The sequence below is a fragment of the Littorina saxatilis genome, linkage group LG17 (assembly GCF_037325665.1).
Source record: "Littorina saxatilis isolate snail1 linkage group LG17, US_GU_Lsax_2.0, whole genome shotgun sequence".
Taxonomy (NCBI): domain Eukaryota; kingdom Metazoa; phylum Mollusca; class Gastropoda; order Littorinimorpha; family Littorinidae; genus Littorina; species Littorina saxatilis.
Genome location: NC_090261.1, coordinates 58,446,249 through 58,470,566, shown reverse-complemented (window position 1 = coordinate 58,470,566; position 24,318 = coordinate 58,446,249). Strand labels below are relative to the sequence as shown.

The following is a 24,318-nucleotide window of genomic DNA, read 5'->3' as shown; positions in this document are numbered from 1 at the left end:
TTTTGCATCTGTGAGGTCATTTTTTTGTCTTTCCTTGCAACTGGGAATCAAAATTACACATTTTCAACAGTAACAAAACCCGCGGAAGTGGGAAAGGTATAGGGGCGAGCACTCAATGATTTCACAGTCCCTTTCCGAAACATCGGTTCCCCGATAGCGCAGATGATATCTTGTTGCAATCGGTTCTCTGATACTATTAATCAGTACTAGTGATAGTGTAGCGTGTGACTTGACTTGTGGCCTGTGATGATGGACTTATAACGGGGAGGGCAGGCCGTTGTCGACTTGATGTTGTTCATAATTTGAAATAGTTTTAGAAGACCAAATAAACTAAGGGAGTTGGGGGAAGAGCTTAAAAAGTCCACATTTTTTTCTTTTCTCTGAGAGGTACATCGGATGGCCAGGGGAGGGGGGGGGTCCAGAACCCAGGAACCCCCCCCCCCCCCAGATCCGGCCCTGTTTGAATGATAACGCGAATGTACGCAGTTCGGGTATCATTTGGCGCACATGAATGAGAAAGAGATAGAATGAAATGATCAAATGTAAAAGTATGGTTATGGATATAGCAGCAAAATTAAAATAAAGAACCCAAGTTTAACCTTCGTGCAATGTGTTTGCGATTGCCGTCACATAAATGACAACAGAAGCCCTGAAGAACAGATTATCCCAAAGAAAGAAAGAAAGAAAAAGTGACAGAAAGACAGCAAGCAAGACAAAACAAAGCGAAAGAATAATCCAACAACTGGCTTAGCGGGGTGAAAAACAATAAGAACTGAAACAAAAAAACAAAGAGGATTTTTTATTTGTACACTCAGCAAGAATACACTAGTCTAAATCTTCGCTATTTCTTTCAATTTGCCGGATACTTGAAGTTCAAATCGAATTAGCAGACGTCATCGTGATTGACGTCACCTGTATGTTCCGCACGCTGCCAACTAAAGCTTACTGTATTAGTAAAAGGTATCCGGTTTCTCAGCGTACCAAAGACACCTCGACACGTTGCAGAGTTTAGGTTAAATTACTCGCAAGATATCAGAAAACAAAAATCACATGGGTAATAGTTCTTCTGAATACCTGCCGGAGATTGAGTTTGCTTTGAAGGAAAAATATATATTTAGTTACACGATCTTAGAAAACAGAATAAGCAGTTTTTCTGAATAACCGCCGATTTTTGATCTCATGCTCGCTTTGGAATAAATGGAAGTTTACCAACGATATTAATACAGGTGAAGACCTATTTCATTTCCCACTTGAAAGTGTTCTCAGCTCAGGCAACTTTGTGTTATTATGAGTGATATTTCTAATATTCTGACGGCGAGCAAACGATAACAGACAAGTATCGATACAAGCTGGCAGGTTTGTTTGTTTATTTGTTTGTTTGCTTAAAGCTGTGGTCTATTTATGACTTTCCGGGGCTACGAGGTTGAAAAAAAAAGGGCTGAAAATCATGTACAGAATTCTGTACAGCAAACGCTACCCGAAACCCCACCTATACGGCGTGTATGACCTTGAGAGCTTCCGTCAACGCTTGAATTTTGCCGGTTTGCTCTCTTAAGATTGATCATATTTTATCTTCAAGAGAGATCAAGGGGAAAAAATATACGCCCCGGCGAGGAGTCGAACTCACGACCTCGAGACTTCGTGTCTGATGTCCTAACCACTAGGCTACTGCACCAATTGAAGAAAAGATGGGAAAACATTGATATGAAGTCATGTTATGTTATTATTGAAGCAGCATAATTTATATCTCAATCCGCCCACTGTTCAGAAGTGAATACATGTATTACTTTTTCTTTGATATCTGTTTTCAAGTGCACAGAGCTTTGGAGAGATTCAATTACTTGTCATTTTTCTTGCATGTTGTAAATAGAGATATCGCAGTTATTTGCATGGCCCGAATGTCGTGTAACATGACGGTGTAAACATGTACTGCGATTCCGTGAAACATGTTTGCAAATAAAGGCAAATTTGAATGGAAATTTTTACGTTTTGCAACGCATGAATGGTAATTCAAGCGTAGAATGATATACAATTATTATTTTTTCTATTTTTGACAACACTGGTGGAATGGCCTAGCGGTTAAGACATCGGCCCCGACATTTCGATGCCCCGAGGCCTTGAGTTCGAATCCCTGCCAAGTCGTTTATTTTTTCTGCTCGATACTTCTTGACAAGTATGCTCAGCTCTGAGAGAGCAAACCGGATGTTACCACTGCAAAATTCAAGCGTTGACTGAAGCTCTCAAGGTCATACACGCCGAAAAGATGGGGTTTCGGGTAGCGTTTGCTGTACAGAATTCTGTACATGATTTTCAGCCCTATCTTTTCAAACTCGTAGCCCCGGATAGTCATAAATAGACCACAGCTTTAACGCCCAGTCCACCACGAAGGGTGATATCAGGGCGGTGCTGCTTTGACATTTAACGTGCGCCACACACAAGACAGAAGTCGCAGCACAGGCTTCATGTCTCACCCAGTCACATTATTCTGACACCGGACCAACCAGTCCTAGCACTGACCCCATAATGCCAGACGCCAGGCGGAGCAGCCACTAGATTGCCAATTTTAAAGTCTTAGGTATGAGCCGGCCGGGGTTCGAACGCACGACCTCCCGCTCACTGGGCTGGGCCGCAAGTGGGGTGCAATCGGGCCGAATGTGGGGTGCGTCCTTGCTCAATGTGGGTTGCACCCTGGGCCAATGCTGGCCGCAAGTGGTGTGCAATCGGGACGAATATGGGGTGCGTCCTTGCTCAATGTGGGTTGCACCCTGGTCCAATGCTGGCCGCAAGTGGGGTGCAATCGGGGCGAATGTGGGGTGCGTCCTTGCTCAAAGTGGGCCACATGTGGGGAGCATGTGTATTGCCCAGATGGGACCCACACCAATACCAGTTTACGCTTCCAGTACGGGTCCTATATGGGTCGCCCAGATCGGCCCCATATTTGAGCCCATATGGGGATAATCTGGGGCCCTCTCGGGGTGCTGGCTGGGAAGAGAGTGTGTAACCAAAAAGATAAAGAAAAAAAAAATAATAATTATGTTTAAAAATGTGTACTGCACACGCCTGTGTTTCTTTTATCTCACTGTCCCTGCTATCTGTTCAGAGGCACACAGCATGTTGTGCTATTTCTACTGCCACGCCCACACTTGAACATATTCCACAGTCACCGACATATTCTCCCTGCTTGCAATACGTGTAAGCTATCAGCGCGTTTGTGACGCTCAGCTTTGATAATCCGACTACAGATATTCGATGCAAATCTAATAAAACAAATGAAAGTTGTATTGTTGGCAGTCTCAGTATTCGTTTTTGGATTTTTGTTAGCAAGTCCGATTCGCAGCACTTAAAGGCGGTCCTTATTTAAGCCCGACTGAAGTCGACTTCGCGGCGAAGACTTCGCGTGAAGACTTTAACCGAAAACTCAGTGCTAAAGCTGCCTGACGCCAGCTTCGCGAAGTATATTTCGCCAAGTTAAGGACAGGCTTTAAACGCGGTGTAGGTAGGTATTATCCTCACAGACTGAAAATGTGGGAGGGATAAGACAGTGTTTGTCATGTGAACGTAGGCCTACTGCTACGTGCTACGCTGAGATGGGGGTGCAAAGGGGGAGCGTGCAGGTTGGACATTGAATGTGTTTTAGTCTGATGTTTTGCTGCAGTTCGTGCACGATTAATACCAAGCCCCAAAGGCTAGCTCTTAGTCGCTGTCTACAGACACGAACACGTACCTTGACCCTTGAACCTTTCACGCTCAAACAGAGGCACACTCATACACTGAAACAGACGGACGAACAATCGCGACACAGAATTTCCAGAATGATACTGCAAACAGAGTCTCTACACTTTTGGGGGAAAAATATTGTGTACACTTGCAGTGCTGCATACCCCCTCCCCCCTCCCCCCTTTCTAAAAAGGGACCGTTAGAACACAGGCCAACGAACGAGCACATCGTGAGACAAGATGAAGAGGCCATCCAAAGGTCAAACAATCATTCAGTCAGCAAATCAACCACAGATGATGAATTAACCAACCAAGCAATCGACTTAGCAAGTAGGACACAGACTGACAATTGTGTGCACAGACTGACTAGCAGAGTGTACACAAAAGGGGGACATACAATCATAACACTCACCTAAACGTGACAAAACGAAACACCGACGTGGAAGGTGCCAACAGTATTTACTGAATGAATGGAGAGAGGATGATACACACACTTCTCGTCAACCCAGTGGCAGTGAGAGTGTGGGCCTTCGTGTTTGTGGGGTGTTTCAGCCAGCCAGGCAACTTGCGTCGCTGTTTAGAGGATTTATCGGTCTATCACTGGCCGGTTTAACACGCTGTATGTCGTCATGTTTAATGTCAAAACATGTGCGCAGGGGTTGAGCGAATTAGGTAGATTATGTACAGTACAATGGTAGATATAAATAGCAAGCAAGGGATTCTGTCGCTGCAGGCGCACCTGCACCCATCAGTGAAATGAAAAAAGCGCAATTCTAAAAATATGGCTTCCGCAAAGTGCTACAATTAATTCTATGAATAGAACGTCAACATTGTCAGAACAAACATTTAGTGTAGACACATGTGGATAGCGGGGAGGAAAGTGACGTGCATTGTAAAGTAGAAAAGTAGATGGTTAATTTGATGAGACGATGGTGCATCAATGAAATGAGATAGACCATGTCAGTTCTCATAGTTTTATGGTGCCCGTTATGTGTCGAAATGAGATAGACCATGTCAGTTCTCATAGTTTTATGGTGCCCGTTATGTGTTGAAATGAGATAGACCATGTCAGTTCTCATAGTTTTATGGTGCCCGTTATGTGTTGAAATGAGATAGACCATGTCAGTTCTCATAGTTTTATGGTGCCCGTTATGTGTTGAAATGAGATAGACCATGTCAGTTCTCATAGTTTTATAGTGCCCGTTATGTGTTGAAATGAGATAGACCATGTCAGTTCTCATAGTTTTATGGTGCCCGTTATGTGTCGAAATGAGATAGACCATAATTATGTCAGTTCTCATAGTTGTATGGTGCCCGTTATGTGTCGAAATGGATAAAAAGATGTATAAAAACGTTATCGGGACGGGCAAGGGAATTAAACCTACGTAAACACATAGCAGAGTCCCCCGAAATCGGCGTATGCTGCCTGAATGGCGGGGTAAAAACGGTCATACACGTAAAAATCCACTCGTGCAAAAACATGAGTGAACGTGGGAGTCTAAGCCCATGAACAAAGAAGAAGAACATAGCAGAGAACATACAGACAATTGCCCTGAGCAAACCGAAATAAACTGAATATGTTGCATGATTCATGTATGTAGTGACTATGCATTTCTTGCCGATACTGTTTTCTTGAGGTAGGTCGCCATTGTTCCGCAGTATCGACCAGGTTAATTGAAGACGTTAATGAACTCAAACATGACCATCACAGTGGTTCGGACCATCGTGGAGTAATTCATCGACTGACTCGGTCAACCGCAACTTTCTTTCTGCAGGGGGGCTCCTTTGAAGCGAAAAAGGACGAAACTCAGTAAACGTATACAAACTGACAGTAAGTTTAGAATGGTTTCTACTAGAGGTATGAGTTGGAATGATCATTCTTGCAATGTTTTGATCGAAGAAAACAACAACAACGCCAAAAAAACATGTTCACAAAAAACACACAAAAACAATGTTAATGATTTTTTTCAGGAATGGGGTGAGAGAGCAGTACGCTAACATTTTATTTTGCTCAGATGAAAGTTGTTCATGTGGCGCAGCAAATTGGTACGGTATGAATGGGTGATAAACATGTTCCTGGCTTTATACTTGATCAGAAGCAGCATAATTATGATTATACATGTTCAAGTAGATAGAACAAATTAATACAGTATAAGTAATATACACCAAATTTGTAACACAGGAAGTAGTAACTTGAACTTTTCGTAATGCGTGTCAAACGTGGGTTAAAAATAAGTGCATATGTCTCAGTCAAGAAAAACAAGTCGCGTAAGGCGAAAATACAATATTTAGTCAAGTAGCTGTCGAACTCACAGAATGAAACTGAACGCAATGCCATTTTACTCGTAGCATCGTCAGGCCACCGCTCATGGAAAAGGCAGTGAAATTGACAAGAAGAGCGGGGTAGTAGTTGCGCTAAGAAGGATAGCACGCTTTTCTGTACCTCTCTTTGTTTTAACTTTCTGAGCGTGTTTTTAATCCAAACATATCATATCTATATGTTTTTGGAATCAGGAACCGACAAGGAATAAGATGAAAGTGTTTTTAAATTGATTTGGACAATTTAATTTTGATAATAATTTTTATATATTTAATTTTCAGAGCTTGTTTTTAATCCGAATATAACATATTTATATGTTTTTGGAATCAGCAAATGATGGAGAATAAGATAAACGTAAATTTGGATCGTTTTATAAATTTTTATTTTTTTTTACAATTTTCAGATTTTTAATGACCAAAGTCATTAATTAATTTTTAAGCCACCAAGCTGAAATGCAATACCGAAGTCCGGGCTTCGTCGAAGATTACTTGACCAAAATTTCAACCAATTTGGTTGAAAAATGAGGGCGTGACAGTGCCGCCTCAACTTTCACGAAAAGCCGGATATGACGTCATCAAAGACATTTATCAAAAAAATGAAAAAAACGTTCGGGGATTTCATACCCAGGAACTCTCATGTCAAATTTCATAAAGATCGGTCCAGTAGTTTAGTCTGAATCGCTCTACACACACACACACACAGACACACAGACACACACACACACGCACATACACCACGACCCTCGTTTCGATTCCCCCTCGATGTTAAAATATTTAGTCAAAACTTGACTAAATATAAAAAGGGAATATACATTGTAGTAGGGCTAATTCTAGTATATAAATATGCGCCAGTTTTTGCTCGACTGGCTTACCATACATCAGTCTCAATCAAGTCACGTAGGTGGACTAGAAACAGGTCCTTGTGACCTTCACCGATAGTGTATCTCATTCAGTCAGTCCGCGTTGTGAACTCAGTTCTGTGACTGAAAATGAATTGGATTTGCAGTAGCGTGATTGTTTTCACAGCAGTAATCCCTGCCTTTGTATGTGTCCGTCTGCATGTCTCTCTGTGTCTGTCTGTCTCTGTTGGTCTCTCTCTCTCTCTCTCTCTCTCTCTCTCTCTCTCTCTCTCTCTCTCTCTCTCTCTCAGGCTCTCTCTCTCTCTCCCCACGGCACCCGCCGGCTCCGCCGCTGAAAAAAAGAAGAGAAAAAAGAAAAGAAAATAACAGTTATAATTAATTATTTGTGTGTGTGTGAATTTTAATTGAACACGGGCCTATTTGTCAGTTGTAAGCCGAAGTCCGCGTCACCGTCTTTCCGATTTGCCGATTTGCCGGCTAAGTTTGCTCGGCGGCCGGCTTGCAGATAAGGGATTTGGGGACTTTTTTTTAAAATATTTTTTTTAAAACAAATATCACATACATACTTCAACCCCCAAAATCGCGTTAAAATGGGTTACTTTGTCCCACATGGATCCTGCAGAGAGAGAGAGAGAGAGAGAGAGAGAGAGAGAGAGAGAGAGAGAGAGAGAGAGGGTGGATGAGAGAGAGAGAGAGTTACATTTTGTTGTCTGCAAATACCGATTAGAGTTGTGTCCCTTGCGCCGTCTGCGTCTGCGACAAAACACGAAGATGGAGAGTGTCACAGTGTCACCGAGTTCGTTCCTTTGGCAGTTGCCAACAGCTTTCTGTTGCATTGGAAGTTCCCGTTTTCATCCTGGTTGCAGGTTGAAATGTGAATGTTTTCCTTGTGAAGGTTGTCGATTCTTATAGTTGAAATTTCCGGCTAACAAACAGGATACAGTGAAGGAGATGTCACCGTGCGAACCTACCAGTACCACTATCACAGTATCAGTATCACTACAGGGATTGGTAATGGATTATTTCTTCCTCTAAAACTCTGACATCAGGATTTGGAAACTCTCAGTTACTGCTTGGTAAGTTATCAGAGAGTTTATCTTGATGTTTCTGTTCAATGTTTGTTTCTGCCATGTTTCCTGAGTCCGACTTTCTGTCTTTAAAGTAATGGTGGTTATTTGACTGGAGAGTGAATGACTCAATCTCACGAACACTCTTTTCACAAAATGCCGATGCAGTGTGTGTCAGTGTGTGTGTGTGTGTGTGTGGGTGAGTGAGCTGGATATTTTAAAAATTCAAAGTTAAATGTGTATCATTATTCAAAGTGCTAGCTATAGGAATACTATAGCAGACACAGCAAGAGTGTAAACAATGGCATGTGATCATGAGAACTGTAATTTATATAAAATATTCTGCTTCTTTCCTTTCTTTCTGCACTTACTATTTAGGCGTGAATCAGAATATAAATGAACAACATTTTTGTTTATCCCTATGTGCTGCAATGTGCTATCTTCAAAAACAAAGTATATTTTGTAACTTTAAAGAGTGATGTTTTATGGTGACAATGACATTTTGGTGAGATCAGTTTAAGTTTTACAATTAACTTTATGTTACTGAAGCTGGTGACTTTTATCATGCTGCTGCTGTACTCTAAATTGTTCATTCTATTTCTATAATTAACTTTCAAGTGCTCCCTTTATCAAATTTGTTTCCTCATTCTTTCTGATATAGTCTCTGACCCCAAGGAGCAGAGTTTTGCTTGCATGAGAAGTAAACACAGTAGAACCCCCCTTTGGCCAATGTAAGACTTCCCCCATTTTAAGACGTTGCTTGTTCAGATTTTCTTTTCATAACCTCTGTAAATCTACCTCCATTTTAAGACTCCCTCCTTTTTAAGACCTGAATTTCTCAAATTTTTGGAGGTCTTAAATGGGAGGTTCCACTGTACCATACTCTGCCATGACTGGTCTGGATTTGTAACAGTGTAAACTACTTTCAGTAGATAAGAAGTCACTCAGCTGGCTGCGAAAAGATAAGAGGATTTTAGGATATATATATAATACCAAAAATATTAACATCTCGGAAATGTGTGGCTGTGACAAATAAATCTGCAATCACCCAACAGCAGGCCTGAAAGTCCACAAAATGGGGCACTCGCCTTTGGCTAGTACTTCTCATAATTTACTCGCCAGAGAGCAAATTTTACTCGCCAAACCAACCATTTGTTTCAGCAACTTTACTCGCCTTTGGCGAGTAGATTAACATTTCTACTCGCCATTTACAGATTTCTACTCGCCATGGCGAGTAAAACACTCGCCACTTTCAGGCCTTAACAGTAGTTCATGTGGAGTAAAACCTCTGGTTTAAGGCTCTTGATCTTCATTTAATGTAGGAGTAAAACCTCTGGTTTAAGGCTCTTGATCTTCATTTAATGTAGGAGTAAAACCTCTGGTTTAAGGCTCTTGATCTTTATTTAATGTAGGAGTAAAACCTCTGGTTAAGGCTCTTGATCTTCATTTAATGTAGGAGTAAAACCTCTGGTTTAAGGCTCTTGATCTTCATTTAATGTAGGAGTAAAACCTATGGTTTAAGGCTCTTGATCTTCATTTAATGTAGGAGTAAAACTAAAACCTGTGGTTTAAGGCTCTTGATCTTCATTTAATGTAGGAGTAAAACCTGTGGTTTAAGGCTCTTGATCTTCATTTAATGTAGGAGTAAAACCTGTGGTTTAAGGCTCTTGATCTTCATTTAATGTAGGAGTAAAACCTCTGGTTTAAGGCTCTTGATCTTCATTTAATGTAGGAGTAAAACCTCTGGTTTAAGGCTCTTGATCTTCATTTAATGTAGGAGTAAAACCTCTGGTTTAAGGCTCTTGATCTTCATTTAATGTAGGAGTAAAACCTCTGGTTTAAGGCTCTTGATCTTCATTTAATGTAGGAGTAAAACCTCTGGTTAAGGCTCTTGATCTTCATTTAAAGTAGGAGTAAAACCTCTGGTTTAAGGCTCTTGATCTTCATTTAATGTAGTGAGTAAAACCTCTGGTTTAAGGCTCTTGATCTTCATTTAATGTAGGACTCTCTCTTCTTCAAGATCTCTTTTTGTCAAATGCTCTCTTCATAAACTCAGTAACTTTAAGTAGCTCTATTTTAAGAATCCCATCCCTTAACTCTTGTTTTTTTTCTAATATTTTTAAAGGTCTTAAGACAGTGGCACCTCTGTACTTTCCCCCGCGGGTTAGGGGGAAGAATTTACCCATGCTCCCCAGCATGTCGTAAGAGGCGACTAACGGATTCTGTTTCTCCTTTTACCCTTGTTAAGTGTTTCTTGTATAGAATATAGTCAATGTTTGTAAAGATTTTAGTCAAGCAGTATGTAAGAGAGCGGAGTGGCGCAGTGGTTAGAGCGCTTGCCTCTCACGCTGGAGACCGTGGTTCGTCCCCCACTCGGGGACAAATACAAATATCCGAATTTTTTTCCGAGCGCTCTCCAGTCCACCCAGCTGGAATTGGGTACATAACCCTATTCAGGGCCGGGGAAGGCAAAGGCATCGAGGGAGAGGAGATGGGCACCGCCCTCATAAAGCTGGCCCCCAGAAAAGTTGAGATCTCTAACATCTCTCTCCCCTACGACCAGATGGTTATGGGAATACCTTTTTACCTTAGTATGTAAGAAATGTTAAGTCCTTTGTACTGGAAACTTGCATTCTCCCAGTAAGGTCATATATTGTACTACGTTGCAAGCCCCTGGAGCAATTTTTTGATTAGTGCATTTGTGAACAAGAAACAATTAACAAGTGGCTCTATCCCATATCCCCCCCCCCCCCCTGCCCCTCCCCTTTCCCTGTCGCGATATAACCTTGAACGGTTGAAAACGATGTTAAACACCAAATAAAGAAAGAAAGAACCTCTGTACTGAAGAAGATAACCACACACATACGCCAAGGAAAAGTTGAGTTTGCGTCTCATAGATTTCAGATAACAAAGTGTAAACAGTCAGCTTAAATAAACTCAAGATTTATCCGATCCTAAACCAGTTTGTTTTAAGTGATGAAGCATGCTAACAATGTTGGTCAAACTAGGTTTTACAGGTTAATATATATGATATCAACATAACAGCATTTTTTTAATTTCTTTAGTGCGATTATCATTAGCATCAACATTTTCATCATTATCATCATCGTTGTTGTTGTTGTTGTCATCATCATCATCGTTATCATCCCATCATAATCAAAATCATCATTGTGGACATTGTTTCCTTTGCTTTTGGTTCAGGTCTGATTATTGACATATATATTGTAAATCGAAATCACTGCTGACACTATTTTGTTTGTCATTTTTATTCTTAAAGCAATGCTTTTGCTTTTTAAAAACAGATTTGGTTATCTGACATTTCAGACAGCACAGAGAAGAAAGAGAAAGTAAAGGAAGAGGGATTGGTGAATATATTACTTTGCAAAACACACGCTCAACTTCTGCAAAGCACAGGTATAACACACACAATCAGTATAATCTTACCCACAGGCCTGTACTAATTGGTAGGAGGTGGGTATTGATTTTCTAGGTTTGTTTTCGTGAACTGAAATACCAAAATAGATGTGTATTATAAATATTATGGACAGAATGTTCCAGTGGGTCTGTTGGGTTACTTCTTTCCTCAAAAGCTGACTTACACAAAAAGACAAAGTTACCCGGTAGTTATTGGGTAGGTTGGAGCTTAAATCTTTTATTACAGAGGTCTTAAGAAGAGCTTTATAATATATATGCTCCTTATTGGCTTTTCCCACTAGAGCAAGGCTATGATGCAGTGTGGCACTGAGACTGAGGGTAAGGATGACAGAGAACCTAAAGTTTATGTTTGTGCTTGCTGAAGGATCCAGTCGCTTCAAATCTGAAGCATTTAATGATTTATAGTTTAACCTCATCTCTGATGAGCCACAAGGAGCTGTTAACAATTGTTGACTTTTTAATCTTAAATTAGGAATATTTACAGCTTATGATTATGATTTTGATTTTGATTTTGACTTCCATATAAATGACATGTTGAGAAAGGCCATTTTTTTTGCACCCGCCCGCCATCCACGTTACAACCCCCTTGCAACTTTTTGTTGTTGTTGTTAATTGTACCATGCACATTGTGCTGTCTTCATTTTGAACAACAAGATCATTGCATGTACTCTATCTATATTATGTATCTTGAAGTCTGCATAAAATTGACACTGTAAGTTGTAACTCAATTTCTTGACATTTTGATTGCTTCATAAGGATGAACACTTGATATGTGTACTATTGTGTTTAGAGTACCCTACTTTAATTTCTCTGTATAACTATAAGTAAATAACATAAAAGAGAGATATAACTTCGAAGCATACTTTGTACAGGGATGTACATGTAATTAGGGTCCTTGCAGGACACACTTTCAAATTCAACAGAACGTCCACCTAAAATGACCACACACACAAAAAGTCTTTCTTTTTTACATTTAGTCAAGTTTTGACTAAATGTTTTAACGTAGAGGGGGGAATCGAGTCGAGGGTGTGGTGTATGTGTGTGTGTATGTGTGTGTGTGTGTGTGTGCGTGCGTGCGTGCGTGTAGAGCGATTCAGACCAAACTACTGGACCGATCTTTATGAAATTTGACATGAGAGTTCCTGGGATTGATATCCCCATACGTTTTTTTCATTTTTTTGATAAATGTCTTTGATGACGTCATATCCGGCTTTTCGTGAAAGTTGAGGCGGCACTGTCACGCTCTCATTTTTCAACCAAATTGGTTGAAATTTTGGTCAAGTAATCTTCGACGAAGCCCGGGCTTCGGTATTGCATTTGAGTTTGGTGGCTTAAAAATTAATTAATGACTTTGGTCATTAAAAATCTGAAAATTGTAAAAAAAAAAATTTTTATAAAACGATCCAAATTTACGTTTATCTTATTCTCCATCATTTGCTGATTCCAAAAACATATAAATATGTTATATTCGGATTAAAAACAAGCTCTGAAAATTAAATATATAAAAAATTATTATCAAAATTAAATTGTCCAAATCAATTTAAAAACACTTTCATCTTATTCCTTGTCGGTTCCTGATTCCAAAAACATATAGATATGATATGTTTGGATTAAAAACACGCTCAGAAAGTTAAAACGAAGAGAGGTACAGAAAAGCGTGCTATCCTTCTTAGCGCAACTACTACCCCGCTCTTCTTGTCAATTTCACTGCCTTTGCCATGAGCGGTGGACTGACGATGCTACGAGTAAAATGGCATTGCGTTTCATTCTGTGAGTTCGACAGCTACTTGACTAAATATTGTATTTTCGCCTTACGCGACTTGTTTCTTTCTTTATTTGGTGTTTAACGTCGTTTTCAACCACGAAGGTTATATCGCGACGGGGGAGATGGGATAGAGCCAATTGTCAATTGTTTCTTGTTCACAAAAGCACTAATCAAAAATTTGCTCCAGGGGCTTGCAACGTAGTACAATATATTACCTTACTGGGAGAATGCAAGTTTCCAGTACAAAGGACTTAACATTTCTTACATACTGCTTGACTAAAATCTTTACAAAAATTGACTATATTCTATACAAGAAACACTTTACAAGGGTAAAAGGAGAAACAGAATCCGTTAGTCGCCTCTTACGACATGCTGGGGAGCATCGGGTAAATTCTTCCCCCTAACCCGCGGGGGGACACACTGTGACACACACACACACAAAGTCAAAACAGAGACATACATACATCTATGTCTCTGGTCAAAATAAACATTTAACAAGATTTCAAAAACAACAACAACAAACAAACATAGGATATGTATGCCATGCTTCATTGTCTTGCATGAGTGTATTAAAATCAAAATAAACGCCAACATTCTATAAATGTTCCAACATGGTGACAATTATTTCAAACCATTCACCGTATAAAATGTGTTTGTCTCATTTTGGAGTCAAATGAGCCTTTCAGCACAGATGTTACCGCTATTTTGATTAACAACCGCCGCGTGTCGGCCACCGAATTCTGGGCCCACTCATTTTGAGAACGTGAGGGCGTGTTGAGAGGATACGGGGTGTGTTTGTGTGTGTTTGTGCATGTGTGTGTGTACTTTTTACGATGCCGTAGTCACTTGGGTAACTTAAATTTAAATTTGTTTTGTTTTGTGAAATTCGTTCTTGCTGTGGAAATTTGCTAGTCACATTGATTAATTCAATGTAATTTGTATACAAACTTTTCAAAAATATTGCTTTAAATTTTATTTAGAAATAATCATAATCCTTTATTATTTTTAAACCTAACTCGACACCGGCGCCGTCACGTTGACAAAGGACAAATAGACTTGTGGCACGGACGTATGGACATCACCAGGTTATATCGTATGAAGTTTCAAGAATCTGAATTCATATACGTTCGAGAAAATGTCAAGTTTTGTTTTGCCCCACAACGATCGTGACAGGAAATTTGTCATTGTCATCGAGTCGATCGGTATCAGATTTGACAGCAGAATGGCGAGGTACCGACTCGCCGCCTCCTATCTCGCCGCCGCGTTGTAGTCGCCGACTTCACGGTCTACTTGCTTTCAAACTGTCAAGGGTGCCATCTCGCCGCCCCAAGCAGTGCCATCTCGCCCCCGTGTATTTCATGCGGTAAATTTGACGTTTCTCGTGCAAACAGATTATACAAAATAACACGTTTACCTGAGTTTTACGTACCTGAGTTTACCGTATCCTATGCGAAGAGGTTTCTCGTGCAAAACAGGTTAAAAAAAATGGACACGTTTACCTGAGTTTTTCATGAGTTTACCTAATTTCTGTTCTTTGAAAGTCACTTCACAACCATGGCTCTCCGGGTCGCGACCACTAGTCGGGGAGGAAAATGCATGTAACCTTTTGTGGCAAATGCAGTCACAGTATGTCTGTGTATATATATGTGTGGCAACGTCATAAACTGGCAAAGCCATGAACTGTTTTTGTTCTGTAATAAATTGTGTGCGTGAGTGTGTGTGTGTGTGTGTATTGGCGGCGAGGTGGGAAGCGGCGAATCGCCTCTCTTGCAAAACTCAAGATAATTGGCGGCGAGATGAGAAGCGGCGAATGGGGAAGCGGCAAATGGGGACGTCACCAGTAAAATAACTTCCGTTCCATCGACCGCTTACGTCAGAAATTTTGGCAGCTGTATATTAATTCGTTGATGCTGTTACTGGTTTAGAAGCGATACATTAGCAGAGGGCTGGGTTTTACTGCACACGTTGGTGTTTTTGACACAAATAACGGTCGTTACACTTGCGACACTATGTTTATGGCAAATATAACGTTCCTTTATTTCATTTTAACTTTTCTTACCGTATTGGTTAGGTATGTTTTCCTCCAGCACTACTGACAATTCGGAGAGTTGATGTTGTTGACAGCTTTACCCGGCTCCAGAGCTACACGCGACGTACAATTTATAAACGTGTGTGACGCGCTCCTACTTATACTGTTCAAAAAAAGAAACGCATAGCTTGTAATATTTGGTTAATTTAGTTATATGGCTACAAGGATATCCACCAAACTGCAGAAAATGTTTATCTGGTCGTCGACCTTTCGTCCATTGCCACAAGTGAGCTCTGCACGTGACGCATGCGTTATCAGTGGCTACAATGTCAAAATTGCTCATTTGGCATGACCACTCGTCATGCTTCAGTGTAATCTCGTGAAACTCGGGGAATATTGAGCTCTCACCATGTCTTCCAAAACCCATAAAAGCGGATTGTTCGCCACAAAGAAATCAGACGACAATTCAGCGACGAAAGATGGCCCGATTGAGCAGAGAAGACCGCCAAATTGCATTGGGTCGTTTACAAGCAGGCCAAAGTCAAAGTGCAATCGCCAGGCACTTCCACGTGTCCCAGAGCACCATCAGTAGACTGTGGGTCAGGTTTCAAGCCACTGGCTCCGTTGCTGACTTGCCACGAGCGGGAAGACCAAGGGCGACAACTGCTGCTCACGACCGCTTCATACGGCTCCGCCACCTCCGGAATCGTTTCCTGTCGGCCTCATCTTCTGTCCAGGCTCTCCCCGGGCCACACCGATTATCGGACCAGACCGTGCGGAACCGCCTGCATGAAGCTGGTTTGAGAGCTCGCAGACCTCACAGAGGAGCTGTCCTCACCCGCCGCCATCGCCAGAACCGAGTGCAGTGGGGCAACCAGCACCTTCGCTGGACCGTCCGGAATCACTGGAGACACGTGTGGTTCAGCGACGAGTCCTACTTCCTGCTCCAGCGACATGATGGTCGGAGGAGGGTCTACCGGAGAGTAAACGAACGTTACGCGCCCAACTGTGTGGATGAGGCACCCGTTCATGGTGGTGGAGGCGTCATGGTGTGGGGGGCGATCAATACCGCTGGAAGGAGCACCCTGGTGCACGTCCAAGGGCGCATAACTGCCCAGCGATACGTGGAGGAAATTCTGCGCCCACACGCCCTTCCTCTTCTGGCTGACCAGGATGCCATATTCCAGCAGGACAACGCTCGCCCGCACACAGCACGACTCACCACCCAGTTCCTCACCGACCACCATGTCCAGGTGCTTCACTGGCCATCCATGTCGCCAGACATGAACCCGATAGAACATCTCTGGGATGAATCGGACAGACGTGTGCGCAGGCGAGAAGAAGCGCCGGCAAATCACCGCGATCTATTGCAGACACTTCAGGAGGAGTGGGACACCATCCCACAGCAAGATATCCGGCATCTGATCCAGTCCATGCCCAGAAGGTGCCGGGCAGTTGTTGCTGCTCAAGGCAGTCACACCCCCTACTGACTTGACAGCCTCGGCACCCAATCGTATTGATTGACTGATTGATTTGAAGATGCAAATGAACTGTGTGTGCATTCAACTGTGTCCATACCAAATTTCAAACAAATAATCTAAATATTGGATTTTCTGTTAATTTTTTCGAAAAATAAAACAAATTTGGCAAGTAGCAACTATGCGTTTCTTTTTTTGAACAGTATATAATTGAACCTAATTTTTGACACCTGTATCCCGTTTTCAAATATATAATGCACATTTATCGCCAGACATAGGGTCAGCCGGTCTGAGCAAAACGGAGCACTTCGCGGAGCCGGTTGTTTCATTGTTGTAATTTACTCTCGTAATTGACTATCGTTCGAGGTAACAAAATTGACCCCCACATTTGCGTATTTTTTTTTTTTAATCCTTTTGGGGGAATATTTATCGTCACACATCTTAACTTGAACATCGACAAAATTTCTTCTGTATGTTGTCTAGTACATTTGAGCTTAAATGGCAACCAGCATTCCATAATCAGTTTAATTTTGAAGTTATAAAAGAGCAAGAAACAGAAGGGTCGCTAACTGAGACCAACATCATTGGTAACACAGTGGTCGCTAACTGAGACTATCATCGCAGAAAGTACCATTATATTCTTTGCAGCTTATGATAGCCACGGTGAACTAACACAGAACAATGTGTCGGCTAATTAATGACTGAGAGACAGGAGTGTTTTTCCACGGCAACGCAGTCACAACTGTACGTGTGAGTCGTTTCCGTTTCTCACCCTCAGTTTCTCGCCTTCACACCTTTTGTGACGGCGAGCTGACAAAGCTTAAACCAACACCAACCGGCCGTGAGAGGGAAATGAGTTTCCAAAAGCGGCATCAACAGCAAGACGCCGTGTATATAGCCTTCATTAGCCGCCTTCTTTTTCCGTCAGCGGAGACTGCATAGACCTGTTCGAACGTCATTATTGTGGGTGTCGAGGGCAGTTTTCAGGCAAAAGAATAACATATATATTGATTTATATATATATATAGGGTGTCTAAAAAAAAAAGTACCCAAAAAGACATTGAAACATCAGTACCGAGAAATGGAAAAACTAAGAGAAGGGACAATGAAATCCGAATGACAACACAGTGGTTCCAACAGGATGGAGCCCCACCACATTCTCAGAGAAATCCAGAACATCCCACAGGAAACATTCCCCAATGTAATGAACAATATGGCAATGAGGATGCAGTCTGTCGTTGGAAAACGGGGTGGCTACATTGATCACGTGGTGTGAAGAAACAGACGATCTCAACTGAAAGCTGTGAACTGGGGACAAAACTTCCATCGTTACTACAATATCACGCAAAAATGATTTCAATAAAGTTACTGACTTGTCTGTAGTATTGAAAGAAAATCGCGTACTTTTTTTTGAGACACCCTGTATATTTTTCTGGAAATTATTGAGAATTTTGCCTCTGATTTCAAACATAAAGCTCAGAGTGGAAGAACATTTTCACTATTTCGTCAAGTTTATTGAGTGCGATGACATACAGAATGCCATTTTGCTCGTCCACTGAAATCTTTAAAATCAGTAAGTGTTCAAAAATGTGATTTTAAGAGAAACTTCTCGATGGGTTTTCCGTAATGTTGTCTACACTACCACCAAATATATTGCCGGACCTGTCAGTTTGTATTTATGACCAAGTTCAAAATATCGTCCTCCAATAGGGGTGTCACCATTAAGAAGCAAATTACATCAGCGAAGCTGTATTTACTTCAGTTGGTGTGACACTGAATTTCGCACAAGATTTCGGAGCCCCAATATCTAATGTGGTAATTGTCAAACTGAGAATAGGGAAGACGAGATACAGTTATACTGTATTATCTAATTGTGTCAGTAGAGAAAACAGTTTTTCTTTCATTACATACGAGACACATCTCTTTACTGTTACTTTTGCGCAGTTACTACAAGAGAACAACTAATTCTCAAAAAAAGAAGCAAGTAATCAAACGAATATACACAAAAAAACAAAAACCCCGGCCCGACATCCCCCAAAAACTAAATAAAGACGCACGCACGCACGCACACACACACGCACGCACGCACACGCACCCACCCCCCCACACACACTCACATACACACACAAACACATATACACACACACACACACACACACACGCGCGCGCGCGCGCGCGTACTCAAACAAATAAAATACAAAATTACTCTTAAATGCTGATTTGAAAGAAATCAATGTAATGCAAGTAATTTTGTCCGTGCAGAGAAAAACACCACCGTTTCTTTTCTCTGCAACCAAAGAAAGTATATCATGCGCTATTCCTAGAAATACAGATTTGAAATTGAGCCGAGAGCTACAGAGTTCGTTTTGGGTGTTGAATAGATGACAACACAAACGAGGAAGGTTTTAGGATCAGTTGAGCGTTCTATTTTTCAAATCTGAATGCTGTGTTTGGTAGTCATTTCAGACCGAGATATTCTTCAACGGCCTGATTATGTGACGCGTTTTAGCCCTGTATGGCACGTAATATGCGTTTGCTAGACTAGGTTTGACTTCCTCAATCCAACAGTCTTAATCTGCTTTGACGAATGGGTACATATGAGGACTAAATACAATATGATGAACGGAATCCGGCTCCTGACACAGGGGAGCTGGGCGAAGCAAACCGCTTGCTGATTAAAATTCATTTAATTATTTGTCATAGTTTCAGAGCAGTTTTGAGCAAATCATTGCAGGTGTTTCTAAATAACAGTACAGCGAATGTCCCTTGAACTTTTTTAGGTCCAAATCGTCAGAAAACTTTCTTGAATGGCGCCTTAGGTGTACTATCTTTAAGTACCATTAAAAAACACCCGTCGAAGCCATCAGACTTCGATTTTCAGCAAAGAGATTTTATTCCGCTTGAGAGCCATGAAGTTCCCTTATGCTCCGTGTTTCTTCATGGCCTTTTGCATGCTGAGCCTAAGACGAATTCGCGAAAGCTCATCTTCAGAATGTTCACAATGGACTATTCACGGACTATTTTAGTCCCTACGTGATCTGGAGAACAGTAGGAGCAGCAGCAGTGATCAATAATAACTACACATTCAAAAGCTAATACTTGCAGCTGAAATCTGAGTTGTTTCGCCTCGAGAAAATTAAGTTCTGCTGGAGGAAAACGAAGAAGACAGTGCAGAAAAAGAAGATACAAGGGTTGAGACGTTTGTACGACACTTTATCCGTATAGATCTGTTAAACTTAAAAGGGACAACACCCTGTGAAGATTGGTTTAGTATTGTCAGAAGAATACGGTATCGTTTTGATGCTTTGATGACCGTGAATGTTACGTTGAAAAAAAATTAAGTGATGACGGAAACAATTTTCTTTTCGTTTTTATGATGGTAAGAGGCTATTGATTATCAGATGCAAACTTAAAAAGAAAACTGAGCTAAGAAATACTGAGGGATGCAGACAAAGACCAAATATTGGAGAATATTACATCATTTATCAGTTCTCTCTCTAAATGTATAAGCCATAATGATCGAAGTTAATAATGAAATTATGATGATAACCTTCTTGGATTACTTCAGTGGATATCAGCAGGAGAGTTTACTCTCTGTGGAAGCTAAATTTATAAAAAAAAATCCGATAAGCTCTTCCTTAAAAGAGGTAATGATCAGAATGCCTATTCCGAAAATACTCACAGAAAAAAAAGAATCATTACGTTTTGTGTGCGTGTGTGTGTGTGTGTGTGTGTGTGTGTGTGTGTGTGTGTGTGTGTGTGTGTGTGTGTGTGTGTGTGTTGAGGGGCAGCTGGGAGTTGTTTTTTTTAACAACAATGTTATACTGTTATACTGTTACAATGTTTCGACTTGTAAAAAAAAATAAAAAATTACAGCTTTCATGCGGGCCATCTGCACAGACTGGTACCCGTTACATTTAAATAGAAGTATTTAAGCAAACAACATATGCTGTATTTATAGCCGAAAGGATCGGTTACAATATCTGATTCTGCATGGTTTTCCCTGTCGTTTGGCTACATTTTTTTGACGTGTGCACATAACCTCGAGCTCAGTGCTATTCTTGCACACGCTGAAAAGGATCGTGACGAGAAGAGGGTATTCAGTCTCACATGCGCCTCTATTTGGAGTGCGGGTCTGTTCTTGAGGAAGAGTATTTAGTTACGTTCACAAGTAAAAAATGGGCCGAGACTTAGCGTCTAGATTATATGGCTCGATACTACATCCACTTGAGCACAAGGAACTAATATAAAAGAAAACCGAAACCAGTCATCCCGAATGATTCATTAATGGAAAATTAATTATACTGTTCGTAAAGGACACGGCGAAGAATACCCTTACAACGAACCCTCGACAACTACAAGACTCGAAACTAACGGTAATTTTCGAGCTGAAGAAATGCGGCTTGACCTATTATTTGAATGTGTCAAGCTCTTCGGTTGACTTGCGAGCAGAAATCGTGATTACTGCACCTGCATGTTGTTGCAGGCCGTGCGCGCACGCTGCGGTCAATACCGTCATGTCTGTCTAGCACAGCACAGCACACCGTGACAATGAACTGCGTTAGTGCGTGTGCGTCGCAGTCAGTCCATCATCAGTCAGAGACGTATATCGTATACAGCAAGCACGGTGCGGAAGGATGCATTCGACACGGCACAACTGACTACAGTACTGACTGTACGGCATCAGTATTCGTACGTACAGGCTGGGCCGCCACACTGCAATGCAAATTCATACAACTTCTCATCTGCTTTAGTACGAATCTGTGATTTGTGGACAGCCGTATTTGGTGAAAGCAGTTTGTTTTAGGAAGTGTTCAGTACTGTCAGTGGTAGGGATTGATAAGTGCCTGGTAGCTACCCAACGGGTCGTCGGTTTGTGCGTGCGTCAGTATGGTAAGTGTAAGCGTTTTGCGTGCTTAAAATTTGTGCCATTGTATCATCCGTATGGGATAGGGTCATTTGCGTTCATCGATTTGTTGACGACAATGCTCTCATTCTCTTTCTTTTCGTATTGGACTGGACTGTCCGACGCCGAATACAACTGTTGAAACTTATTTGCTTATTCCGTTATCATCGAAGACGTTCATGTCTCTCCCTATGTCATTTGTCTGTTTGCCTGTATGTCTGTCTGGCTTTGTCCCCCCCCCTCTCTCTCTCTCTCTCTCTCTCTCTCTCTCTCTCTCTCTCTCTCTCTCTCTCTCTCTCTCTCTCTCTCTCTCTCTCTCTCTCTCTCTCTCTCTCTCTCTCTCTCTCTCTCTCTCTATTTCTCTCCAAAAATTGCTGCACTGTTCTCAGATGTTACGTCAGATAGAAATTACATAAACATTCTTTTTGTCGACAGTATGCCGAAAGCAACACATTTTCCCCCTTTAAAAAAAAAGTTTGAAGCACAAATAGTAAGCCACCTGTGACGTCAATGAGACTCACTTTAAACATATTTCTGAAGAGCATATATATATATACATGTACAATGATTGCGCTCTCAAAGTTGACAATTTCATGGATGGTTGCATCCAGATTTAATGCCGGGGTTCAAAAAACAAAACAAAATCTGTTGAATGAAAATTAATTTTTACCCACTGTACAATTCTTTATATCGTGTCGTGTTTATTTTCCCTTTTAATTTGAGACGTACCTTTGAGGAAAAAAAAGGAAGAGGCTGCACTTCTTCCAATTGGAGTCTTTATAGCATTTATTTATTTGTTATAAGAGAACAGATGAGATAGTTAGGGTTATGATCATTTATATATCTCTTCATCTATTGAACGGTATACGAAATTTTTAACAGAACAGGACTGGTATTCCTGTTTTATCGTTGAGCATTTACATCCGTTTGTAAATCTCACGGTACTTTTCGTTATTTGTCCTGAAGTATATTTAAATGTGGAGATGATGATTCGTGACAGGCAGTGATTCCAGCTATTAGTGACGAAAAATTGTGCGCCTCGTGATAGATATGAAGTGGGTGAGATTGTCGTTGATTCAGTCACCATGATATCTAAACATGATTATCAGTTGAAACTTGAAATTGTTAATCCGCTCCCAACTCTCTCTTCCCGCAGTGGGGCACTGCGGTTATGAAATTAAAGGCCCCTCCTGTTTTTGGAACCGCAGGAGCTTTCTAGTTTGCTGTTAGGTAGATTTTTGGTTCCTCTTTCCTGTCATGCTCTCTTTTTCTTCATGAATTCTTTTCTTTTTTCTGCCTTCTTGCTCATTCACCTGTATTTTTTCCAAAAATCTCTTCTCTTGCCGCTTGTCTCGCGATTCATGTATAGTTTAATCTGTTAGTGTTCTGATGTAAGTCCAGCAGTAGATAGGTTAAGCCTATTTTAACATACTGGAAACTGGTAATCTTCCAGTAGGTATTAATTTAGTTTTACTAAAGCCTGCTGGGACACAAGTAATGGGTTAGTGCATTTGTAAACAGGAATCGCTTGACAAGTGGCCCCCTTCATCCCCCCCTTCCTCGTCCTGATATGGCTCTGCGTAGTCGGCTGGACGTTAAGCAACAAATAAACAAACAAAAAAAATCCCAACTCTCTCTCTCTCTCTCTCTCTCTCTCTCTCTCTCTCTCTCTCTCTCTCTCTCTCTTATTTAGTCAAGTTTTGACTAAATGTTTTAACATAGAGGGGGAATTGAGACGAGGGTCGTGGTGTATGTGTGTGTGTGTGTGTGTGTGTAAACATGACATATGTATTTATATATATTTTAGATTCAGAATGTGATGAAGAATACGATGCAACCAATTTTAAATCTGTTTGCGAAAAATCGATTTTAATGACAATATTACTTGACCAAAATTTCAACCAATTTGGTTAAAAAATGAGAGCGTGACAGTGCCGCCTAAACTTTCACGAAAAGCCGGATATGACGTCATCAAAGACATTTATCAAAAAAATGAAAAAAAAACCATCTGGGGATATCATACCCAGGAACTCCCATGTAAAATTTCATGAAGATCTGTCTAGTAGTTTTCTCTAAATCGCTCTAAACACACACACACACACACACACACACACACACACACACACACACACACACACACACACACACACACACACATACACACATACACCACACCCTCGTCTCGATTCCCCCCTCTACGTTAAAACATTTAGTCAAAACTTGACTAAATGTAAACAAGTCGCGAAAGGCGAAATTACTACATTTAGTCAAGCTGTGGAACTCACAGAGTGAAACTGAACGCACTGCCACTGCATTTTTTCACAATGACCGTAGTCCGCCGCTTGTGCAAAACGGAGTGAAACTGACGAGCCTGTTTAGCGCGGTAGTGGTTTCGCTGTGCTGCATAGCACGCTTTTCTGTACCTCTCTTCGTTTTAACTTTCTGAGCGTGTTTTTAATCCAAACATATCATATCTATATGTTTTTGGAATCAGGAACCGACAAGGAATAAGATGAAATTGTTTTTAAATCGATTTCGGAAATTTAATTTTGATCATAATTTTTATATTTTTAATTTTCAGAGCTTGTTTTTAATCCAAATATAACATATTTATATGTTTTTGGAATCAGGAAATGATGTAGAATAATATGAACGTAAATTTGGATCGTTGTATATGAAAACAATTTTATTACAATTTTCAGATTTTTAATGACCAAAGTCATCAATTAATTTTTAAGCCACC

The 24,318-nt window shown here is 40.9% G+C and overlaps 2 protein-coding genes across 4 annotated transcripts in view; one reads left to right on the top strand and one right to left on the bottom strand.

Moving 5' to 3' along the window:
- LOC138951828 (uncharacterized) overlaps positions 1 to 4,256 on the bottom strand; it is a 37,090-nt gene extending 32,834 nt beyond the window's left edge. The window contains exon 1 of the mRNA XM_070323381.1: positions 4,129 to 4,256. The gene's annotated coding sequence lies outside the window, so the exon portion shown is untranslated. The remainder of the gene's footprint in view (positions 1 to 4,128) is intronic.
- A 3,638-nt stretch (positions 4,257 to 7,894) lies between these two features.
- LOC138951826 (inositol-trisphosphate 3-kinase C-like) overlaps positions 7,895 to 24,318 on the top strand; it is a 136,154-nt gene continuing 119,730 nt past the window's right edge. For 2 of the 3 annotated variants that reach the window (XM_070323377.1, XM_070323379.1), the window contains exon 1: positions 7,895 to 7,971. The gene's annotated coding sequence lies outside the window, so the exon portion shown is untranslated. Of the gene's footprint in view, positions 7,972 to 20,952; positions 21,563 to 24,318 lie in introns of those variants that run through there. The other variant, XM_070323378.1, reaches the window with a different exon arrangement.